Genomic DNA, 8,403 nt, shown 5'->3' with positions numbered 1-8,403 from the left:
AGTCCCTAGGACTCTTCAAACCTTAGGCTCTGATACCAAGTTTGTAATGCCTTGGAATCTCAATCCGGAATGTCACACGGTGCTTAAGGCTACAAGTGGCCCTAAGCTAACCCTTTTAGCCTACTACTAACTTCATTACTTAATATATATAACAATCCCATCTATAATATAGTATAATGTCAAACTAGAAGATATACATTACAGGAGTACTGTCTGAATAACAAAGTCCCGCTACAAAGTCTAACACACCACAGTCAATCTGATAAGCCTCTAATAATTACAGAACTGATGAGCCATTGGGAAAAATCCCCAACTGACTCAACTGAAATGAAAAGGAATTAGACAACCCAAAGCAATACTGAAAGTCTAAATACTTGGCCCTCGAACAATGAAGACTCACCAACTGCAAGGATATAGATCAAGGTACTCGATTATCACTGTCGCTGTTGAGACAGGGTACCTGAACCTACATTATAAGAAAATGTAGCCCACACACAAGTGTATGGGTCAGTACCATGGAAATGTACCGAGCATATGGGGGTGTATGGAATTTAAATAAAATATCAAAAGTCTTTATATAAAACATGCATGCTATAATAAATGACTCACATAGCTTGAATTAAATCATCATAATCATGAGAGAAGAAATCACATAAAATAAATCACGTCAGTCATTGCACTTAGCTCAAAACATATATACATGTATGTACTTTTCTTATTTTCGAAACTGACAATTCAAAGGAGTCTTTAACATTATCTTCAAAACTCGTAATTCTTTACCAAAGGGAATATAACTTATTCAAATCTCAAGACTTAAAAGACTTTAGAACTTGTAACTTCGGAATTGGAAAACTTCAAACTCTTATGAAATTAGGAGTTTCTTATAACCGACATAAACCATGTGAGCTACATGGAGTCCAACGTCCAACCCACGTTGGGGAGAGCTGTCCCATCTTTGCCGTCGGAGTAGGACTTTAATCATCAATTCAAACACTAGTAATTACTATTTCAGCCTCAGGATCACATCCTAAGGAAGCACGTAGTTCTAGGGAAGTACCACACTTCCCGCTCGGTGCTAAATACTACTCCTAAACTTAGCTCAGAACTTTAATCAGCCTCAGGCTCACATCATAAATAATTTCAATACTTTGCATTCGGGAGCCAATATGCTACCCCTTTTATCATAAATCAATCAAATGTGGATTTCTTGTCTTAAATCAATATCAAAAACATCAATCTTAATTCAAATCTTGGTAAGCAATTTGCTAGAGGAAACTTAAATTCATAACATTCTCAAAACCAAACTCATTCTTGATATAGATATAATAATTCAAAACTTTCAAGAACATGGTCTTAAAATCTCAATACCCTTCTTGAAACTCTTAAGGAAATATCAGTAACTCATTCTTGGACTTAAAGCATGTATGCATATTCAAGTAATATTAGCCTTTAGGATAGTAGTAATTCAAGACTTCAACTTTAAAACTATTCAAAACTTCAATCATGGTAAGAATACACAATTCATTCATAAATTTTAAATTCACAACACAAAATAGATGAAATAGCATATAATTCAAAGCTTGATCAACTCATAATCTCTTGAACTTAAAACATATCAACTAAGCATAATAAACTTAAAAATACAAAATTCTTTTAAAAAAAAAAACTAATATTTTGGGCACAAGAACGAAAGGATTTTTCTTGTTCAAACCCCACATACCTCAAATTTGTGAGTTTAGATGCTCTTACTTTTGAAACTCTATTCGTAAAATTGATGGGTGCTCCTTGAAGCTCTTTCGATGGGGATTCCTAATCTTCAATTATTTTTAAATCCCTACTGTTGAATTTGTGAGGATCTTGATCTTTATTTTGGGATTAAAGCATGTTGCTCTTGAGTATTTGGAGAAGAAGTAGTATATTTTGGATGAAATTAGGTTGAATTTCGTGTTAGGGGTATATATATAGGGGTGGAAGAAGACCAAAATGCCCCTAAACAAAGAGAGAAAGGCGCAGTTGTCCCTCTGTTGACTGTCTGACAGGCTAAAGTAAATTGATCATAATTTTTTACTCAGATGTTCAAATTGGATGAAACCAATTTAATTGAAAAGAATACTCAAAGATATTTTATTTGATATATAGAAGCTCTCCCAGTTCATTATATACAGGAATTTATGGTTGTTTGAAGTTGACCCTGAAATTGGGGCTGAAATGCTCCAGGAATGCGGGAGCATTTCAAACCAGTGAGATATGCCACTGAAATGCACCCAAAATGTGCCCGAAATGCATCCAAGATGTACTATTAGGTTTTCCCATCGCAACGCAACTTGAAAATCTAAAATCGGATGTCGGGAAGGCCCTGAAATAACTTCCCGAAGTTCGGAAGTTTATGGAAATGAAAAAAAATTCCAACACATAGCCAAATTTTTTAAGTGTTAAGCTTCTCTTGGCTAGCTTAAACGAGCCTTTTCGACTAGGAAAATTTACGGGGTATTACAGTCAAGTATAATTCAGTTTAGCAGTCAAGCAGACAAGTTGCTGTGGTTTTCCACCTTTTCACCCAGTTCTACTATCCGAAGTCCAATGCATATGACCATCCTAAAAGATAATTTATTCCATCCGTGTAAGTTGAGAACTCAGTTCAGTTCAAGTATCATGTTTCAGATTCAGTTATTTAGTCATGACTCAGTTCATATGAGTTCAGCACAAAATCTTAAATTTTTCCAGTTATTTTAGCTCAGACAATGTAATACCTTTGTACGATCTAAATCTTGTTGCCTCATGATTTGTACTTACATAAGTTATCACTTTCAAATCTAATATGTGTGATTTGAGCATAAACACTTTGGGAAGGGGGATCCTAAACTCTCAGCATGAATTAGCTCCTTAAAACAAGTAAGGGCAAGTCAGCTCAAAATTCAGTTTCATGATTGAAGTTTAAATGTTTCAGATCAGTTATATCCTTTCCTAGAAGACACATCATGTCTGCGTTATTCCATACCTTTAAACTTCAACGTTCCTACCCATCATTCGGGGATGAATGATCCCAAGGGGGAGATAATGTAACACCCCGCATTTTGGGCTAGAATGAAAACCATCATTTCTATGCGTAGATGATCCAATAGCCATAAATCCTATGCAAATTTGGAATTTTAATCAATTATGTAGTGTGGGAACCTATTTTAGCATGAATTGAGATCATAGAGGTCCCTTAACTCAAGGACGAGTTCAAAGCTTTCCTTTCGTTCGAGTTTGAGTGAGCGTCAAAACTTGGGTCAACTTCAATCGACCCTAACTATTTGTATATAATGAATTAGAGGGCATACTATATATCAAATGAAATATCTTCGAATTATCTTTCGAACGATACTAATTTTGCCAAAATCCGATACCCGAGCGAAAAGTTATGGCCATTTTTGTGACTGAGATAGTAGCATCATGCGATTAGCATGCAATGCACATACCCAATTTCCAGGTTCTATTTTTGCATTTTTAAGGTCAAAGGCGGTATTTTCCACCACCCCCTATTCATCTATAACACGGGATTAAATCCCCCAAACACCAAAATAAGGTCATTCTCTCAAAATAACCAAGAACACTTCTTAGGGTTTCAACCCAAATATCAAAATATATTAAGATTTCACCGTGGGTTTTTAATAATTCTTTGAGATTCGGAATTCTCATTGTGAGGGCTACAAGAAGAACCCATCAATTGTTTGAATAGTATCCCTAAAGCACGAGTTCATTCAAAAGTCATAAATTAAGGTACGTGGGGTTTTCCTAAAAATTCAAGGGCAAAGAAACCTTCTTTATTTCATGCTAAAGGTTTAGAAATCATGATTTTTCGGAAAGGGTTTGAATTTTACTATGTTTTAGAAGCCTTGATTAATATTGCTTTGGTCTTTAGGCCTTTCCCCAAATTGATTTGGAATTCTATATATATGTATGCATGTGTTTAAGGATGAATATCAATTGAGAGCATGAATTATAATGAAATCCCTCTCTTGTTATGATTTTCCTTTACTTATGATATGCTATGAATCGTTTTGAATGCATTTTAAAAAGCATGACATGAAATGTCTTGATATATACTATGACTTGAATATGATTTTGGAATCAAAAGAGAGGGTTGTACATGTTGATAAATATTGAATATACATATAATGAAAGAGCGCATAGTTTTGCCAAAAGCACATGACCACCATATGTTTGAAGAATTCTTGCATAGTTTTGACTTATGTTTTGGAACATGAAATCTCTTATACTATTTGCCTGTTTGGTTGGTATGAATTGAGTTGTGATGAAAGAATCATGCATGATGCATTATGGCTCAGAAATAGGACTTGCAAGTCTTGGTGCGATGACACCGACCCAGATAATGCCATGTTAATTCAGAACAGAATAGAATGTATGTTTAAAATTAGATTTTCAGATTTTGAAACTAGAATGGTGCATGTTTTAGAACAGACTAAAATTGGGCATAAAGAGAGCTTAGATGGTTTCTCGAAGAAGGCACGAGTTCAGACAACTCATTGCCCAAAATTGTGATTTGTTGATCCGGGTATATTATTATACGCTGGCCTAGTGCCCTGTGGCGTATCAAACTCAGACACTCCAACCCTTGCGGCACACTTGAGTTGGGGGCTTTCCTGCCGAGTCAATGGCGGATTCCATATAGCCCGTGGAATATCAGACTTGTAGGGGAATGCCACCTAATTCAGAATTAATATGAAGAATAGAATTGCATTGACAAAAAGGTTTTATGTTTTCAAAAATACCCATGTGTTTTGAAATTATATCTTTCATGATGTTTATGACTAGTTCTCAACTATTTAATTTATATACAAGCTTTATTTTGGATTTCTTCGCGTACCAGTATATCTGTATTGACCCCCTCCCTTTCAGGTTCTAAGGCTCAATCTAGGGGTCCCGATAAGCAATAGATTTTCTCTAGGCAAAAGTGCAGAGTCCCGTGGTGAGCCTTCTATGTTTCAGAAGGCCTAGTTACTTCAGTCATTTATCATTAGTATGTTTTGTTCTACTAGGGGGCCTTGTCCCAGTTTTCAGACAGTTGGATTTTTTGCATGTAGTAGAGATTTTGCAGACTGAGTCAGATATCATTCGGATTTTTTTTTGAATTGCAGCTTTCATTATGATTTGAATTCAGATTTAATGACCATGTTTCCATTTCAATATATATTTCCGCATTATTTTTTTATGAACAGTGTATGTGATTTCAAGTTAGAAGGGCGTCCTGGCCTTCATGGTTCGGGATGCTCGTCATAGCGAGGACCCAGGCTCAGGTCGTGACATATCTTCACCAAGCCTTTATCAGGGAATAAATTTAAACTTATAAAGAAAAACATGGAGTTTGCAACTCTTAAAGCAGGAAGGAGTGTTAGAAAAATGCATAAGAGCTGCATCAGTATGAATTCTATGTTATCTGCTAGAAGTTAATATTAGTCAACAGTTAATTAGTTTCTATCTAATACTTATCCTTATCCTTAGGAGTTGGTAACTTTTCCCGTTAAGATTGTAATTTATAAATATGTGAGAATTCTTAATAAAGCTATAGTTTTTGCTTTCATCAATCTCTGTTAATTTATCAAACTCATGTTCCACTTGTTTATCAACAGTAAATTCAGTTTCTTATGTTCTTCACTCTCTGCAAACTTACATGCATCTTTTGTATCATCAACTATATTTTCTAAGAAAGAAGTGATTGAGCTTGCGATGGGATTAAGCCAAAGAAAAGAGAAGTTTCTATGGGTGTTGAGAGACGCTGATAGAGGTAATATCATTAGTGGGAAGATAGAAGATTTGAGTTGCTAGAAGGGTATGAAGAAAGAGTAAAGGAGTCGACTTAGAGGTTAGAGATTGGGTGCCACAAGTTGAAAGCTTGGCTCATTCGTCCAGAGGGGGTTCATGAGTTATTGCCCATGGAATTCTTGAATAAATAGCATTACTATGGGGGTACCAATAGCTTCCTTGCTTACGCACTCTGAGCAACTACTTAATGGTTTATTTGCGATAAAAATCATGAAAATAGGCTTTCTCGTTAGACAGTGGGAGAAACTGAAGGAGCTTTTCACTTCATCCACCATTGAGCATGTCTCGATCGACGAAGTTAATGGCATTAGAAGAAGGTGACAAGATTGGGAAAAGAGCAGAAGAAGTGGGAGCAGTAGGCTGTCCACAGAGAACGGAGGCACTGCTTAATTGAAGATAGATTCTTTCATTGGACACATAAGTTGATAGACTTAGTTTTTCACAATCATATTGCAATGGTTCTTGCTTTTTCTTTAGTTACTTTCTCAAACATTGTGTTTTTTGTTCAGAAAAGTTCATGAGTAAAAATTCTTAAATGCTCCAATACTACAGAATGACAGATAACATATATTGTTTGTCTTTTGGAGTACCTATATTTTGGTACACAAACTCTTACATAACAACAATATACCCATTGTAATCCTACAAGTGAGATCTGGAGAGGGTAGAGTGTACACAGACTTTATGCCTACCACAGAGATAGAAATGTTGTTTCCGATAGACAAATTATATTACATGTGTCTATTGAATCACACTACCTCAACAAAAGGGTGCAATTCAGAAACATATATGTAAGAAGTTCTAGAAGACAAGTGTCAAAACTGTTTTGTCATAAACCTTTTGATGGACATAGGAATCTATGAACAATGTCCTTTGTCATAAAAAAGACTAATATAGGACATATGGATACAACCAATTTAGCATAGCAAACAACTGAGAATGGTATATAAGATCATTAAGAGAGATACGAAGCAATACTCATTGATAGCCATAAAGAGATTCAGATACTAACATTCCAAGATATAAACTAGTCTGAGCCAGTAAGAAGACAAGGGACAAAACCATTATTTGTCAGGTTCATCCATTCATAGGCCAAGAAGCTACTGGTAGCCCGTGCTAATGCTCACTATGCAAGAATTCCAGTCACAATGACTCATGAACTCACTTGTGGAAGAATTAGCCAAGATTTCTAGTTGTGGTGCCCATTATTTTACTACTAAGCCTACTCCTTTTACCTTTTCATCAAACCCTTCTGGTAACTCGAATCGTATAGCTTCCCGGTAAAAATATTTCCTCTGTTGGCATCTCTTAAAACCCATATGAAATTGACAGTTCAAAAATTAAAACGATTACAAATAGTAAAAATCTCTATTTTCACACAGTCACATCAAGAATCTCTGATTTCATAGTGAAAAAACAACTAAATTGACAGTTCAAACATCAATGTATATACATATAATAAGAATCACTCTCTAATTTCACATAGCCACATCATTAATATCGGATTTTCATACCCGAAAATAATGAAATTACTTTGAAAACAAGCAGATCTCCGCGGATATTTTCAACGGTTTACGGTTATTCAAGCAAATGAACCTCTATGAAAAATCCACAAATTCGCGTAAATTCAGAGATAAGAAGACAAACCGCATTGAGATTAGCGATATTGAGAGGGAGTTGTTTGTTACAGCCGATGAAATCGAGGTACTTTTCTAAGGTCATTTTCAGTGATTTCTTCATCATTCTGTACCTACTTTCCACCATTTCCATTTTCTCACTCTCTTTCTCTTTCTCCTACTGATTTCGAGCGTGTTTGTGTAGTTTGTTTGTTTAATGCATTTTGATATCCAATTTCCCATGCCAGATAAATTGGACCACATTATTTATCAAATTTAAAGTGTATATGGCCTCGGAAACTTTCTGAAGTGATAATTTTCCGTAGGGGTATTGAATAGTTTAAGTAGCTGGTAGTTATTTATTAGAACTAATGCTATTCGAAAAATTTGAAGTCTTTTCACAATATTCTATTGAACTCAATACAGCTACTCACAATCAATAGGCAAGAAGAAGTATTAACAAATTACGCAATCTTCGGGATATACAATTCACATGTATATAATTTAGGTGATGAATAAATCTATAGCCCCTTAAATTACTCAGGGAATTTCATTTAGAATTATGACATGTTTCGATTGAGAACTTAACATAAGATAATGCATTCCTACTAGGCATGTGGCAATATACAACTATAACCCCTTAAATTAGTCTGTTAATTTCACTTGGCCTCGTGCATATTTTAATTGATGTTGATGTATATAAATAAAGAGAGATATTTCATGAGATTAACTTATCTACGTAATGAGTTCTTGCAAACACACGAAAAAAACTTTACCACAATATGAGGCGAAAGTGTCTCATAGGAATAATTTATCATTTGTTTAAGTGCTCATGTGAAACAAGTCAAAATTCGAATAATGTGGTTAGGAAGTTATCGATGCTTTCAAGCTACTTTTATGGTATATAACAATGTGGGTCAATCTTCTTTCAGTTATGTACCAGTAATTCTGATTCTGTTCC

The 8,403-nt window shown here is 35.0% G+C and overlaps 1 long non-coding RNA gene across 1 annotated transcript; it reads right to left on the bottom strand.

Annotated features, from left to right (window-relative positions):
* Positions 1-236: 236 nt before the first annotated feature.
* Positions 237-7,758, bottom strand: LOC124887295. Its single transcript, XR_007044695.1, has 2 exons — positions 7,474-7,758; positions 237-466 (listed from the first exon to the last, which is right to left on the bottom strand). It is a non-coding gene; the product is annotated as an uncharacterized LOC124887295 (long non-coding RNA).
* Positions 7,759-8,403: the final 645 nt, after the last annotated feature.

This window comes from Capsicum annuum, chromosome 9, assembly GCF_002878395.1.
Source record: "Capsicum annuum cultivar UCD-10X-F1 chromosome 9, UCD10Xv1.1, whole genome shotgun sequence".
Lineage (NCBI taxonomy): Eukaryota > Viridiplantae > Streptophyta > Magnoliopsida > Solanales > Solanaceae > Capsicum > Capsicum annuum.
This window is presented reverse-complemented; position numbering and strand designations above follow the sequence as displayed.